This window comes from Amphiura filiformis, chromosome 2 (assembly GCF_039555335.1).
Source record: "Amphiura filiformis chromosome 2, Afil_fr2py, whole genome shotgun sequence".
Classification (NCBI taxonomy): Eukaryota; Metazoa; Echinodermata; class Ophiuroidea; order Amphilepidida; family Amphiuridae; genus Amphiura; species Amphiura filiformis.
Window position 1 is genome coordinate 75,061,445 of NC_092629.1, and position 18,721 is coordinate 75,080,165.

The following is an 18,721-nucleotide window of genomic DNA, read 5'->3' on the forward strand; positions in this document are numbered from 1 at the left end:
TTGGATCCACTTAGACATTGTACTCTAGCTTTAGATTTAAAGATCTGGTTATATCAAATGGATGCGTATGAAGGGATCGGGCTTTTTCAAAAACACCAAAAACGAGCAATTATTTTGATAAAGCCTGTATTATATTCACTGACAGAACATCACGAAAAACACTTGATAATGATTGATTCGGGCTTATTCTGCTACCATTATTACATATATACAAATTGAGAACAAAGTATCTGTAAAATGATTTCAAACTACTTTCTATTCTTATTTCACCTTTTCTGGTTGAAATGATTAATATATACATTGCATCAATATAATTCAATTTAATTTCCTCACATCTGTAGGACGTGTAGTACAAGAGCTGATTTTTTTCCTGCAATTACTGTTTTTGGGTGTTTTGAAATCCCGCTTCTTCTAAACATTAGATCCACTTAAAATTACCAGACATTGTATTTTATACTTTAGATTCTAAAGTCTGATTATTTCAAATGGATACGTGTGAAAGAATCGGTTTTTTTTTAAAAAACACCAAAAACGAGCAATAATACAATACAGACTGTATCACACAGCCTGTATTGAGCAATAATACAATACAGCCTGTACTATATTAACGGTACATCCACGAATAACACTTGATAATAATTAAATCTGGTTCATGCTGCTAATCTTATTACATATATAGAAATTGCGAAATTGCATCCATATAATTCAATATAATATCCTCACATCGGTAGGACGCAATTTTGCAAAATACCATATTGGTAATCTTAGGTTGCCAACCAGGCGGCGAGTGGCATGATAGAGCCGGCAACTTGTGAAACCGCCCGGCCGTATGGCATTTTCCATATACTCGGTTAGTTTTGTGGGGTTCATTATCGAACCCCAACGGTTTTAGCTTGTATTTATATTATTTATTAACATAGGCATATTTGTTTGTGATATTTCAAGCGTTTTAAAATTTCAAAATAATCCCATTCAATTACACGGTTGACGATGGAAATTTACTGAATTTAGAGAATGCACGTCATTCACCACCTGTTGCCAACCAGTCCTAATCTAATACACCATGTCACCATCGTCAAAACGTAACCAGGTTTGGTACCAGGGTACGACTTTAAGGCTTCGTGTTGGAAGCTTTCCATACACAAGATAATCACCATCGGGACACATGTTGTTGTTTGAATACATCCCCCGATTCGAAAAGTATTAAAGTGGCATTCGAAAGTTCCCAAATTTGGTCAACATTCAATTTTATTACGTGACCATTACAGCTGGTCAGTTCTCTGATGAATAATTTGTCTTGTTTCAATAATTGGATTTATTTCCAAACTATGTTTACACTATCTGATGCATAAGAACAATCACGACACTAAATAACCGACATTTAAATTTCTTTGCTAAACCCTTACTATGACTATCCTTACATCACACAACATACACACAACAACAAATATAGCATTTTGGTGTCGGTTTATTGCTGCCAAACAAGAAGCACACACTGTGCCATGCTATGAAGTAATTTAAAGTACACAGATATCAAACTACTTAACTTAATCATATCTAACTGCGTGAAATCGGAGCCTCTTCTTCCAGCCACTTCTGAGTAGGCCTACAATGATGAACCAAGAAACTCATGGCAATGTTCAGGAAAAACACTATAAATATGGCGCGAGCTCTGTGGATGAACACCTTGCGTACTTGCAAAATACAGAAATGTTTGTTTGTGATATTTCAAGCGTTTTAAAATTTCAAAATAATCCCATTCAATTACACGGTTGACGATGGAAATTTACTGAATTTAGAGAATGCACGTCATTCACCACCTGTTGCCAACCAGTCCTAATCTAATACACCATGTCACCATCGTCAAAACGTAACCAGGTTTGGTACCAGGGTACGACTTTAAGGCTTCGTGTTGGAAGCTTTCCATACACAAGATAATCACCATCGGGACACATGTTGTTGTTTGAATACATCCCCCGATTCGAAAAGTATTAAAGTGGCATTCGAAAGTTCCCAAATTTGGTCAACATTCAATTTTATTACGTGACCATTACAGCTGGTCAGTTCTCTGATGAAGTCTGGTGGTTCATGACGCCACGTAGCAAAGTTTTTTAATTTGTCTTGTTTCATTAATTGGATTTATTTCCAAACTATGTTTACACTATCTGATGCATAAGAACAATCACGACACTAAATAACCGACATTTAAATGACAAGATTGATTAAGAACATCTTAGTGGACTACCTAAGTGTAGAAACTACAATCCTGGTAAAAGTTTGGTACACTTTTGCTGTCTTTTAGTGTATCTCTGGCCCGCTCTAAAATTCAATGTCGATGGAAGCCTAATTGTTTCAGCCCGTCCGTGACACCCTCCAACATTGAATGATGGGAATTATTGAAAGGTGAAATACATGTTTTACATAATTATAATTGCATGAACATGTCAACCTCTCCAATTTTGATAAGACACACACATCGATTTTTAGTATTTGGAAAGCGTCAACCATTTAGTTCAGGATTGTAGGTAGCCCGTTTGACTATCAACTGTTTATATATGTTTAGTAGCGTTAACCATTTATTCTAGGATTGTAGGTAGCTCGTTAGACTATATACTTTTTATATCTACTGACTGAAAAGCAGCAATTATAAAGGGTATAAGCCATTATAAAATTCAATCATAATATAGAAGTCTCCTGTGTGAGTGAAAAACAACAATACGACGTCATTTTACCCATTTGTGTCTTGAGTTTCTTGCCTTGGTTGGACTTGGATCGTTCGAACCTACAAAATACAAATAATAATAAAAGATCATTCACACAAACTAGTTTTCGTTAATTGTGTATACTTTCATTCGGTTTATTTTTTAATATCGATTAAAACTATACATTAGAAAATGATTCCCCACACAACCGTAATCCTCACTTTAATCTCTTAATCCCAACCAAATCATTACCCTTAAACATCACATTTCCCTAATCTTAGCTCTAAGTCTTAAATCTAATAATCCTAATCCGACTCACTTGGGGTGATGGCAATCCATCTGCTTAATCCAATAAATCCAAGGTCAAAGTCTATACGGGGTAAAAATTAGTAATTGCTCAAATGTTCTTAGAACCCATTCAAAATATGCCGTTGATCATATGGATTCGTAATATAATAGCTTGACATACCTACGACTTATCAGTATAAAGGCAATTCTATTACTCTTACGACCCATTATTCAAAATCGCGCACTGTGATTTGTTAAAACACGTCACGTGAGAGCCCATTATTCTGCAACAATGGGTCAAGCGCCGTAACACATTCTATGCACAGCATTACGCTTGGTTACGCGTGCAATATTTCCGCGATACACGCTGTCACTTACGCGTACTCGCTCCACCTTGAAGTAAACAACTTAAAATATTTCTACCAAAAAATGATATTTTCTCTTTAAATCGCACTGTTTTCTGGTAATAGAATAGAAATAAAGGGTGCATCATTATCCTTTACACGCAAATAATGTGTCCTCGGCAGTAAAAACGTTTAAATAATAGGTTCGGCTGCGCCTCACCCATTATTTACGTTTTTACTGCCTCGGACACATTATTTGGGTGTAAAGGATAATACACATTACCCTTTATTTCTTAATTAAAAGTCCTTGACCCGATCTACAGCATCATCCCCCATATTTCGTCATAAAAACTAAGAGTTTGGTATAATCATCTCATATTCTTCTCACTATTACAGTAAAATCTAATTCCAAGATTTAAATGTGGTGAACAAAAACGTGGTGAGTTGAGGTATACCACAACAGGGTCTATTGACTATCGTATGGGACACGCACGTCTTTGGTTCCCATATCAAAACCGCTAGAACAAAACTCACAATTTAAAATAGAACACAGAACATAAAAAATCTGACAACTTCTCTTTATTGAAAAGGTCGATATATTACTGTATATTTTCTGAATCACTATGTCTAGCGGAATAGTTTGGACTTTGTTTTATACAACACTTTAGAAATTTGTATAAACTGTGGCCTTAAAATTCTTGAATTGCACAAAGGCAGCTTATTGGCTAACGTATTTTCGTAATGCGTGTCCAACCCTCATGATTATACTAATACTGTTGTTTGTATTACCGTGTGGTCAAACTATACACTAATTTGCCCAGCTATACTAATTTTTCAGATTTCAGAAAATTAAAAATTGTGCTTACTTGACCGACCTGTCCATTTTTTCGCGTCCACTCTCGTTTCAATGCCATTCGGACCTGAAATTGATAGAATAGACATGTCATTAATGATAATAGTAATAAATGATGATAATAATAATAATAATAATAATAATAATAATAATAATAATAATAATAATAATAATAATAATAATAATAATAATAAATTACAAAAGACTGAGAGAACATAATGAAAAATCATTAGAATTACATATAACAAAAAATGTTTGAATTTCAAATACTAATTGGCCAAATTATGTTCTAATCAAAATCACAAAAGAGGCTTGATAGTTCCAAGCAACACGTAAACAGTTACTAACAGTTTTTGGCAGTTTTTTATTTTCCCTGAGGCTCATGATTGTGTACACTTGGTATTGGTAGCAAAGAAGGTCGAGTTATTAAACGCTGCACGTAAATTATCAAGATTTTTCAAGAAGAAAATCCCCGTGCATGAGAAAGTTTTGGTAACATACCTCTGAGTTAATAATGCAGGTAACAACAACGAGATACACTCCCTGTATTAAACAGAAAATAACGTTAACATTAATGTCATTTGATGTAGGTAGAGAATGAACAATATAACAGTGGTTTCCTTTCCAGATGCCGAGCTAAATGCTCAGTAATTTGATAAGCTCTGCTTTGCGCCGATAGACTTGGTTTATCAATCGAAATTTGTAATTACTGAGCATATCGAAAAACTATTGAACGATAAATTCAGTTTTCGTTAAACCTTTGTTTATCGCCGCTAAATTAAAGTTGGAAAACACACTCAATATTTTATTTTTAGATGAACTATGTCGCTTGAAAAGTCCTCAAGTTTGTCCCAATTTCTGAACATTAAGAAGATGCATAGCATAGAAGAGTTCGTATTATGATATTAATTGTAAGTATTTTCTCCCGTTCTGAGATTGCTTTGGGTTTTTTTTACTTTGAAATGCGAAGGTACTAAGTGCATGTCTAACCTTACCTGTAAGGAACTCAGTATATCGAAAATATACGCAATGTTGATATGCAAATTCCCCAGGAAACCAACCAACCAGCCTACTCCAATCATCGGCAGTAATAAGACTGTACACCGCAGACCAATTCTTCAAAGATATTTTTTTTTTACTCTAAATTAGTATTTGTTATAAAAAAAACACTGCTGCATTGATCATACAATACACATAATGTTACAATTTCAGTTCAGGGCTTGATTTTTATATTATTCAAAACATAATGAAAAATAAAATACGACTATTTGAATAAAAAAAACTCATTTGCCTAATAAAAAAAACGTCCTTGTAATGAAGTCTCAAGATTAAGGAAGAAATGCAAAAAACATAAATAATACATTCCCGATTTTAATGTCAATAATCCTATCTAAAACATAATTTAAACTCTACATTTGTGACAGTTGTTATAACCTACTTGACGGAATAAATCGAATCCTTGCCATGCAATCCTGCAGCAGCCTGAGTCTTGTATATGACAACCAGCAATATTGCTAAATTTGTCTACATAGATAATGATAATGATGATAAAATAACATATTTAGTAGTTGTAGTAGGAATAGTAGCCGTAGAAGAAGAAGAAGAAGAAGTAGTAGTAGTAGTAGTAGTAGTAGTAGTAGTAGTAGTAGTAGTAGTAGTAGTAGTAGTAGTAGTAGTAGTAGTAGTAGTAGTAGTAGTAGTAGTAGTAGTAGTAGTAGTAGTAGTAGTAGTAGTAGTAGTAGTAGTAGTAGTAGTAGTAGTAGTAGTAGTAGTAGTAGTTCTTGTAGTTGTTTTTAACCATAATAAAGGTACGCTTTTTCCAGCCGTGTTCATAAACTCAACCATCACGACAACTCGATCCTGAGTTTGATTGACAGGTGACGTCATACGCAAACTAGTCATTTTAATTCTGGCTATATATACAAATGCGCAAGAAGCGAACCCATATAACTTAGAATTTAAAAACAAATATACAATATTACTTAATATTTAAAAAAAATAAATATGTACCGTCAGAATGGCAATCACAGGTGCGATGAAGGCCCAAATAAATTGTCCTGCCAACCAACACCTAAGTAGAACAATATTACAGATTGTTACCAAATTAAAAAAGAAAGTTCTTGTAAGTGTGTCGACTCTACTTTATTTACCCCTGTCACTAGATGGCTAGTGGTCGGCAAACCTTCTATATGTGTCAAAGTTATACATGTCTATAGGAAAAAGTTGTCTATTTTTATGTATGTAAACCCACGCTCTATTCACCAAATCATTTAATGCAATGTTTAAAAATTTCAAGGATATTCACAGTTATAATACTAAAATCAAGCATAATTATCAGCTGCATAAAACAAGTACCGTTATCTCCTATGGTCCGAAAACTTTGAATCAAATACCTTATGAGATTATACAAGCTACCAGTATTTCTCTTTTCAAGAGATGGGTAGGCTAATTATTGCTGTATGACAAGTCGATTAAGCCTGTTTGCCTGAGGACTAGTTGTTAACCATTCCCTCATTTCAAATCTTTAGTTTTGGTTTCTCTTTTGTTCCAGGGAGGTAAATAACATGTTCACTGGGTGGGCAAATGCCCACCCAGTAAATTATTTTGCCCACCCAGTAAATTAAACTTGCCCATTGCCCAAAAGTGCCCACCCAGTAAATTATTTTGCCCACAAGAAATTGGGCACCATATAATAATTATCATAAAACTAGTACCAACGTACTTTTCTTGAAATCAACTTGCATTTTGAAAGTGATGTTGAATAATGAAAGTGGTGTATCTTTTCTTAACATTTGCCAATTTATTTATTTGCCATGTTTACAACTTCGGAGTAGGAATAATTATCACACAGTACAAAATGGTATAGGAAGTCAAAAATTTCCATGCAAAATCTTTGAGACATAAATTCCGAAAATCTAAATGCCTGGATGCCATTAATTATTGCTGCCCACCCAGTTAATTATTTTCCCAAATTTGAGGGCAAAAATAAATTAAATTGCCCACCCAGTAAATTGTGACACAATCTGATCCATGGGGCCAAAGGAGGCATTTTTTGAAAATTGAGATACTATAATTATTACATTATACATACAATACGCTATCATTTACTGAAAACACCAAAGGTCTAGCATACTTGGTTCTAGAGTTATGAAGATTTTTGATGTCTATTTTCTTATGTATTTTATTGCTTTTTTACTCCATATTTTTACCTTTATCTCAGTTTCAAATTTGCCGCCTTTGGCCCCCATGGACCAGATCGTGTCACAATTATCCTTATTTACCTCCCTGTTTTGTTCAGAAACCAAAAATCAAGGGATTAAAAAGTAGAGCTGATCTGGTCTGCAATCATAACACTATTATGCTGGGAGGACACAGTATAGGGTATATAACCAGAAGTATACAAAAGCCTATTGTGCTAGCATAATCATTATCATGATTGATATCGGAAATCTATCCCGCGGACGACAGTTGATGCTCTCTGTCGAAGGTAGGTGGCATATTACACTCACGAGTTCTAGGCCTAGATATCATATACATGCGCGTATATTGAAGGATGGGGCGGGGTGGGGGATTTGTTTGTTTGTATGAAACATAAACGATGCATGGAGATGATTTGATTATGAATTAGTTTATTATCCCCAGGAAGCACAACCCATACCTCTTTAAGAGGGCTCCCTCCCTATATAACCACCTCTTCCCTGAATTACCCCTTTACCCCTCCTCCTCCCCTACATTCGATATCTTCATCTCGAGCTCTCCTCCCCCTTCTCTTTCACTTCCAATGCTCTCTCTCACCTGTTTCTCTCTCTCCCGGCCCATATCCCCTTGCCTCCAACCACCCCCCCACACACACACACACACACCACATAATCTATTCTCCCCTCTATCTTCTACTTTTTGCAGTAAAAATTGCTTCAGTAAAAGTCATTAGGTTATTAGAGGTCATATAATGGCCTTCCATCGATTCTGGTACATGGGATTAAGGACATGAATCGATTTTGTTTATAGCACCTATACAATTACAATAGTGGTCCCTTTTGTAATGTCGAATGCAAATATTTCGATGGTCTATATTTTTTCACAGGTGAATTAGCCTACGCTTATTCGGTTTTGTAAACCACGTCTTTCAATGTAGATTACCATGCTCGATTTCTCTCCTCGTGAATATTGCACTGCGAAATTTAAACATTTCTTTTGTATACTTAGAGTAGGTAACTTCAAATCAAATAATTTTACGATTCACACCACTTATAAGAAACTGAAACCAAAACCGAAACTGACTGACACAAATGTTCGGTTTTAAACAAAATGTAGAAACAATGAGTTCGATATCTTATGATTCAAGTGGTTAGGCAGGACAATAGGAAACCACGTGACCAAAACCAAAACCAAAACTAAAACTAAACATATGAAATGAGGCAATGTATATTTTGTATATCATCATGGCTAATCTTTTCTGTTAAGGGCATACTACACCCATATATTGGTTTGATTGGTCTAAAAAAATATTGTTTCATTTATAGCTAGGCGATATATGCACGGATCATGTGAAATATAAAAAAAATGAAAAAAAAGAAGAAAAAAAATGCTTTTACACATTGTAGTAAGTCATTTTAGCCCTATATATTTTTTGTTTACTGTGTATCCTAGTAACTCAGATCTGTGTTTCATAACAAACTATAATTTATTCTTTTCAACATGTTCAAGTAGGGTACATGAATAGAATACATTAAATCCTTTGTTATACTCTCTATAGAAAATCTATAGTGGTGCATGCAAAATATATAACACTGAATAAATTAAATAAACACTTACACAATGGATGAATAGTCATTAGTCAATTTAATTATATAATGTGTTGTTAGGAGAAGAAAAGGCTATTAGGTCACCGTATGTCAGGTTATAGGTCAATTGGTTCAGGACTTCAGGTCAAATTTAAGCATCAATTTTGAATACACATGTAAGAGTCTGTGATATCATAATGAGGAATAATTTTGATATTCTGTCTTTAACTGGATATATATCGAGAAGTGCAAGGTGGATATACTAATATACCTTGGGATGTAAATGGTGAGTACAATTTAGAATGCCTAGTTGACATGGATTTCACAAATAAATATAAAATAGTTACCAAAATCACAAAAGATAAGCTTACGGAAAACTACCCAATATGGTGGTATAGGTGACAAGAAATACAATTTTTTTCAACATTGCTGCAGTATGGTTGTGGTAACCTGTTACCTGGGGCTTAATTATGTTTCAGTGAAATAATGTCGCAAGTTAAAAATACAAAATATAGCTCAACATTGAAAATAGAAGCATTTTACCCAGTTCCTTTTTTGATAGTTGTGGAGCACCAAGTTCATGAAGTCATAAAAGAAATCAGGAACCACTTATTCCCATTTTACATATCAACTTTATTTCCCTAACGTGTTAGCAACACATATCCAAAATGTTAACGAAATCCGTTGATAGTAAGCTTTCCAAAATGAAGTGAATTTAAATCATCAGTGATGTACCACCTTTTGGCTTCTACTTTTAAAAGCATGTAAGCTACGTTGATACCGATGCCACCAATAAAACGAGAAGATTTGCCCCTTCATTTTGCATACCACTTTGTCCAATTTTTTTGTAATTTCTTCACAAAATTCAAAAAAATGCAAAAAAAAATCAATGGGTGTAGTACCCCCTTAAATTATTGGCCCTATCCAATAAGGTCGAACGTTACATATATAAATAGTTTAGGTTTATGTATCGATTCACTGTTTGTCAAACTATTTAATTATTTATTACAGTCATACCTTTCTTTGTTGTGCAAATGTTCTCTACAAATAGCAGCTGTAATGGTGGTCATTAATACAGGCAGCACTGTTTAAGTAGAAAATGTACATACTTAGAATATGACTGATCATAGCAGTTTTGTAAGAATTTAACAACTTGTTGAAAAATTACACTCTTAACCTAACGCAAGACCTGCAACCTGCGGAAATATTTTAGTTTCAGCTTCTGTTCAAATTTGCTTTAAAATGATGTGATATTTGATTTCCCCCACCAACAACTGCAATGTATCATTTTAAAAAAAAGGTGATGAAATATGAAAGTAGTAGCCCTAATCTGTCAAAATGTGTTTTTTTCTGGCAACCATAGTATAAATACAATTAATCAGTAGCATGCTAGAATAATTTTTCAAGTAAAGGCAAGACCCGTAGGCCCTCATATATTCGTGTTTGTCGCCCACCTGTGGCCCAGCACCAGCGTTGGTCTCGATCCTAGCCGCAAACCGAGACTAGCAATGTGTACGCACATATGTTTGGACGCACGGACCGCGCGCGTAAGGCGTATGGAAGATCGTAATTCCTCTATTGTAACATACACTGACGGGGGCAGCGTGAATGTATATACATATATCTTATGCTAAAGGGTTTACTCAACTATCACTAGATGCTGATGCTTTTACGTGCAGTTTTTTGAATGGCAAGAAACAAGCATAACTTACCCCAACCTATGGCAATATAAGCTGGTCTAAAATTCCTGTGAATACCGAAAACTAGGACTATCATGCGGTATAGATGTAAAGCTTCCACACCCATACAGCAAAACACAGTTAAGAACATGTTGTAACGCAATATTGTTACAGCAAGGCAAACGATCTGATGATGGGAAAAACGAAAGTATTACAAACAACATTATGAAAGTATTCATCATCCGTTATTACATTGCACTATTCCAAGTGATTGTTAAGCCGTGTATATTGCCATTTCTGTTCGAAAGTCCGATTTTACGCGCCGTATTCAAACTCGTCCACCTCGTAAATAATCATATGGACGTGAACACCGCATATTATGGGCAAATATCCGGTTAACATTACAATAAATATATATATAATTATATACATTACAAAAAATTCAAAGAACAGACCTTCCAGAATAGGTAGTCGTTCTGGAAGGTCTGTTCTTTGAATTTTTATACGCTCTCCCTTTTGGGATTGAGCACTTTATTCAAAAGATAGTCTAACTTGAGTAAAATGTTGTTATATATATGTGACCCGGCAGCACAAACGAGCCGTAAATTCCCTAAATTGTATTCTGTGTAACTGTGTTACGGTGTAAAATGTGTACGAAGGTCGTATTCATCGATAACTTAAGCTGGCCCGGCATCCGTCTTATTTTGCTAGTCAAAAACTAATCAATAATCCTATTGTTGAAGTGGATAATAAGCTTCTACCTTAGATGGCCGGCTATAGAACTTTTAATAGCTCTGGTCTTTGTTTGCTTTTGCTAAATCCTGTTCAAGTGGTGGGTTACCAGGCATTGTATTTTGTACAGGTATGCATAACCACCAATTAACAATGAGAGAACTTTCTTAAACCTCGTTGACTTGGGGATGATTTGAAATGACCGCCAATTATGACTGTTTGATATATATTGCCAGCAACGTGGAAAAAGAGACACATGTAAAAACGTAAAAGCTATAATTTTGTTGAAGGAGCAAAGTTTAACAAACCATAACCCCGCTTCTGGATATCGTTTGAAGTCAAATGATATACCATTTTTAAGTTTATGATGTTTATTTTTAAACACGAAATAAAACAAAATTGACCGGGGAGGAATTTACGGCTCATTCGCCGTGGACGGTCACATATACACATTACTAAATTTTTTCGCATATCTTATTTTTAAAACAGTTGAAAACACATAAAATTGCCTGGAAACACTCAGGCAAAATAAACAAGCACAAAGAAAGATAGCTTCACTGGTACCCCCAACAATAATCATATCGACGTGAACACCGCATATGGGCAAATATGAGATTAATATAAAATTCACATGTGCTGTTGAGGGCGATGTTGTTGTTTTTTTCAGTGAGAAATACCTTTCCCTTGTTGCTTACTCGCAAACATGAATAACCGAAAACACTCCACGGGCTTTACGTAAACGGTTTATAGTAATCCCATATTGGGCAGTATGAGAAAATTACAACCGCATAGTATATACATGTGCGTTGGGTGCTGGACGCGCATTCTTTCTTTCGTTTCTTTTCTTTCTTTTGTTCTTTCTTACTTTCTTTCTTTTTCCTTTCTGTCTTTCTTTTGTTCTTTCTTTCTGTTTCTTTCTTTTTTGTTTATTTATTTCTTTCCTTCATTCGCTCGTCTTTCTTTCTTTCTCTTTCTCTTTCTTTCTTTCATTCATTTTTCTTTGTTTCTCTTTGGCACTGTTAAAACGCTAGGTTACTTTAACACAGCGTTCTTTTGTTCTTTCTTTCATTCGTTCTTCTTTCAGTTTTTCTTTCTTTTTTCTTTCATTCTTTCTTTCTTTATTTATTCATTCATTCGTTCTCCTTTCTTCTTTCTTTCTTTCTTTCTTTCTTTCTTTCTTTCCTTCCTTCTATCTTTCTTTCTTTCTATCTTTCTTTCTCATTTGGTACTGTTCAAACGCTAGGTAACTTTAACCCAGCGTTGGGTCAACCATTAACAACTCACCCGTTTTTGAACGAAATGTGCTGTGTTAAGTTCAATGCAATATATTATACGAACTTAAATTAATCAGCCTTGAAACAGTGTAGGAATGAGCGTTTTTCATGTATTTTTAAATGTTTTTATTATCAACATACCTGATTCGCTTTTGCTCCTTTGCTTGCGAGGGTCACAAAGTAGGCAAGAATCAATGCTATCATCAAGTTGACATGCACCAGTATTTTATCTTTATCCAAATTGGACCGTTTCCTAGTTGAAATACATAATACAGAAAATACTGAATGAGTTTACTAAATTTGTTCTATTTTTCTTAAAGGGCATATCTATTGCAAAATCAAGTTTAACTCCATTCGAAGAGAATAATTATTACATTACAAGTTGACACTCGTTGCAAGTATTTTATTCGTATTTCTCCTGAAAAAAGAGAAATCGTGTTGGTAAAACTCGGGCTCGTACGTGTCCTTCCCCCGTTTGAAGCGAAATTAATTTTCAAGGCTGCGGGCTGAATGACGTATGTAAATGAAACGGACACTATAGGGGAGAATGGGATAATCCCGTACACTTTTTCATTTAAGCCTATTACTACACATTAAAACAACGTAAGATAGAATAAACCATACCAAAATCAAGAGTAGGATTACCTGTCGTTCCCATATGTTCACGATAACACATGAGCCTTAAGCTCTTTTCATGTTCATTCTGGTATAAATGCGCGACCTTCAATTATCAACAGAAGGTTAGCTACCGGCCCATTGAAATTGTTTATTTGCATAATAAATACAAAAATGTTGATATACATATGAATTGTAATATCACAATTTATTATTATTATTATTATTATTATTATTATTATTATTATTATTATTATTATTATTATTATTATTATTATTATTATTATTATAAAGAAGCGGCTGATTTTATCCATATGTTTAAAAACAATTAAATTTGTAATATTTGATTCAGAGGTGTGTTTTTTTTCTGAGAACAACAACAGTATACGTTCTGTGCATTGAGAGTGTTTACAGTCCATTCTCTCAAAGCGGGCACATTTCATTTCATGACGTCAAACTTTTTCTAGGTCAAATCTGTCTCGTTCGAAGGAACTCACTGCTTACAGTTGTTTTTTGCGGAATATCAATATTAAATGTCTTATTTTCTCAAAAAAAAAGGAGTCTTTTTCATTGTCCTCATAATATTAGCTTGCCAATGATATGATGTTGTCCGAGCAATATATATTCCCCGATAAAACTAAATAATCTTTCTTTCTTTCTTTCTTCCTTCCTTCCATAAAATCAACTCACAATAATATGGCACAGATGACCAAGCCAATCAACAGTGCTATGATAGAACAGCTGTTCCCAATTGCAACCAATTGCTCCACCACGGTCGAGTAATCCATGACGACATTCTACGTAATGGAGAAAACATACTTGTAGGTTATTTACCACCCAACATGATGTAGCTAATCATGATTTTTTTTAGACCCATAATTTTAAAAATTAACAGCTTACATCTTACATATAGCCCCGGGCATATAGCAAATAATTCTTTGTTGTTTTGTACACTACCTTCGAAAATTCGAAAAGTACCGCGAAAGTTGTAAGATGGTTATATCCACAGGTTTGGAGTGGGTGTGTCTCATCTTCCACAAAAGTAAACGATCCTTCCAGTGACCACATTCTATAAATTGAACCAAATAAGAGGTCATTATGCTCGTCAAATTTGGAAGACAATGTGTAATTACAATATATTTCGGATGTACAGTTATCTATAAAGTAGTCACAATAACTTGAATTGGATCATTTCTTTGTCAGCATAATAAGAAATCGATATTTTATGAGTGGAGGCTGCAAATACGTCTGTCACGTATATATCATTGCACACACTACATACTTGTTTTCGGCATCCCAAAATCCACAGACAATCCTGCTATAATTCTTCAGTTGATTTGAAGCATTTTGACTAGGTGGCTGTCAATAAAATACAATAAAAAGAACATTTATAAATCAGAAAGCATGTGACCCGTTTTGCTTGCGTGTATGAATGTTAAACAACACTTAATATCTGATAATCTCTTTAATGAAATGCTCAATTGTGTCTGTCAGACTACCAAACAATCTTATCAATAGTTTGGTATATCAGTGTTTGTTTTAATTTTTGCTACTCCTGTCATGATTGATAGGGCCATTACCCTGATGAAGAGCACTGGGTGACCCTGCTACGATAATTGCCTAAATTTGTGGTCATTTTGAGAAAAAGAACAAAATATGGTTCAAGCATGCATAATCATTTTTATTCACCAATCATTCGCCACGAACAAATGATAATGAGACAATTTAAAAGGAATTATAAGAAACGATTAGGGTGATCACATAACTGATACATGGGATTTCAGTGACTTTGGCCTTTGCCTGCGAAATATAAGAGCAAAATCTATATATATCTTCGAGTTCACGGGCTGAGTTAGGCATCAATTCTGTTGTTAATTACCTAACTCATCATTTTTCACCTGTAAAAATTGCCAAACACACCCCACCCCCAAAATCCCCTTTAAGATCGGGCAATGTCAATGGTATTATTATATCAGGTGTGCATGCTAACAGAGACATGAAAAGCAGCAAAACTAATTCGGCTGAAAAGTGAGGTAGGCAATAATGTAGCATGGTGATCACTGGCTAGAAACAGAGGTGTCTCAGATTTAAACCTTTATAGAATAATGTCATTACCTGCAGTGGAAAAGTAATATTCAATGTGCTTTTTTCGTTCTTGTGTTTCATCAAACTGTCTTCATTATTAAATAGGTTGAGCGATATCAACGCGCTACCAAGCACGTACATCGTATCCGAGTTGTCTGCTTGGTATTCATTGTCTTGGTACTCATTTGGCGTTTTCAAAATAATGATTGAGAGTGAACCTATCATAAAATGATCAGTTGTAAGAAATATTATCAGTGCTAAGCACAAAATATTGTCATCATTTATCTTAATTCCCTACAACTTAAAGCGCCCGATGTATACCGAGTAGCGTTAAAGATGATTGCCCTAAATCTCTGATTTTAATGAAAATTGGTTGAAGTGCGTCCCAACCTGTCATTATTTGAAAGCGATCAGGTAGATGAGTCGCGCGATGCTAATCTTTTGAAAAAAGTCTGAAAGTCATTCGATGGCATAGCTGCTGTGTGTATGATAAAAATATTCACAATATGTATTCACAAAATAAATATTGCGAGGTTTTTCTGGGACACAATGGGAAAGGATATTTTAAATGTTGCACTCTTTCCGATAACATCCCAGCAAACACAAAAACATTTTTAAAACGTTTTGAATAAGTTATATTTTGGGTTTTGGTTTAGGTAAAAACGTTTTAATAACATTTAAATGTCGGGTTATATAAAGGTCGTGAAAATATTTTAAAAACGTTATTGTAAATATTTTGGGCAAACATTTTTGCAAAATATTTTTCAACCCCAAAATAACATTCTGTTTAGAATGATTTGTACCAAGTTTTCAAAAATGTTTTTGGAATGTTATTAAAATGTTTTATACCCTTTATATAACCCGACATTTAAATGTTTTCTGTAAAACATTTGTTTTTTTGAAAACGTTTTATGCCATTTATGTACCCTTTATATAACCCGACATTTAAACGTTTTCTGACAACCTTTTATAACCTTTTGCGAATGATGTCGAAAACGTTTTTTGTTTGCTGGGATAATACTCCTCAGTGTGAATAATCATGACACAACCTCTTGCAGCCTGATCGAGTTTCTTTATCATATACCGTAAACGTTCGCCTAATGGCGCTATGGAGTTTATGGAAATGAGAGAGCGCCATCCCTGTAAAAGCCGACTATTATCACTGATCATTAAGGGTACGTGTAGTTAAAGGGTGAAACCTATCGACACAAACAATTATGAACAAGATCAAACAAACTTGTTCATGATAACGCGGTAATCATTCACCTGATACGTTGTGGCCCAGTGAGCAGAGCATTAGACTAAAGTGCGAGGATAAAGAGAACTTGTGGAGAAGATTGATGGTTCGAATCTCATGCAGTAATTTCTGACAGATTATGATGTCTGTCAATGGTTTTTTATCTGATTTTGAGGAAATTTTATTCTCTATTTTCTTGATTTTATCTTTAACATTGATTATATAATTTTATAACTTTATTTTTTTTTTTGTATGTGTCTTTTTTCATGATTCTTTGTTTTTATCGTTTCATTTTAGAGTAACTCAATCTAATTTGATTGTATAGACATTTGTTATGTGTGTGAGACGAACTGTCGCGTGCGACAAGTCTTTCAATTCGCGCGAGTGTCCTTACCTATGCATCAGTGGTCATAAGAGGTATATCATTTTATTCGAAAGGGGGGGGGGCAAATATACGGGGGTCATAAAGTCTTGGAAAGAATAACAGGATGGGGTCATAAAATGTTTTATGACCAAAATGTAGGGAGTGTGTTATTTTATTCAAAAAGACTGATTTCAATACAATTTTGGGGTTTGGGATCATAAAATTTTTGTTGCCGAAAAGGGGGTGCGCAATTTTATTGACGCAGACGTTTTGTAAATTTGGGACCCCCCTTCCGAAAAAAAAAAAATGATAGCCCTCTAAGAGGATTCAAAAGATAACCTCTGCTCCAATAATCCCTAGCTATATTTGTTTGAAACTGTTCCACGGAGGATGTATCATAATAGGCTCAGTCTTCAAATGATATAAATAAAATTTGAATGAGTGAACGAACAAAATCATACAACGACCAACTGAATAGAGGCTGTGCATATGACGTATCATCCCGTAAATATGGCGGACTCTTCAAATGCATTCAACAAAAGCATGATTGCATCTACCGCGACAGTTCGTCTCACACACATAACAAAATGCACTACGATCAAATAAGTAGATGACAACATTTGATTGAATGGACTACACTGCGCCATGATTACGGGGAAGAAACCGGTTCAAATCCTTTGTTTGGAGCCAATCGATAAACGCAAGGCCTCTATAGCTATCATTGAATACTGGCTAGGATTCCACAACACAATGAGAACATGTTATAAGGAGCTTTGGAAGGCACACAATACCCCCAATTGCTTTCCATATTATGTGCACTCAACAACTATTCAGTATCGAAGCCCGGTATCGAAGTTACGTAATGTTACTATGTCAACGGGATCACGCACTTAAGTAATGAACCACGATCGAAACAATCAGTACACAAAAAAGGCATACCAAAATAGCGTGATCGTAATGATCGCCATACAAACAGTGCTTGGTTCCGATACCATCACGGAGTTACGTAACTACTTCGTGGTCTGATAGTTATATGATCAATGGTCTGATCTACTTGGGTTCGATCCTTTTAAGAAAAGAAAAATAGCTGATCATTTATAATGCATAAATGAATAAAGTAATGTAGTTACACAATTTGCAATATTGAGGCCGTTCTATTTTTCAAAGGTCATTTAACTGTTAAATGTAGTGGAATATATCACGCATTGATAGGTAGCAGGTGGAGCAAATTTTGTCAGCGGTTTTTGTTGCCGTTTGTTCGCAGTGCCTATTTATCTAAAAAAAATAAGAAAATTAAATTTAAAAAATTCATAATATTCGTTCGTAAAATGGGGACAAAATCATTTCTTGACCCTTCTTCACATAAAAATGGGGGCAGAAATCAAGATTCGAACAAGTACCATTCACCATTCAAGGTGCACCCTCTACCGACTGAGCTAACGGGTCAGACAATAGAAGGGTGTAATTTTGAACCGAAGAATATTAAAAAAATATGAAGAAATTACAATGTTATAAAAAGATTCACCAAAATGAGTTAGGTATAACGTATGAATCGATTTACAAATTAAGTCCAATGGCACTTTGAGAAAGAATACCTGAAGAAACCCCAAAACATTTGCTGCTCTAGCAACTAACCTAGTGACCTAAAGTATTGGGTCATGTCACGATATTTTTTCTGAGGCATTATGTCCAGGTTGCTCAATTTAACATACACGTATCCTTAATGCTGTTGAGATTTTACAAGGATGGCGCTCTCACATTTCT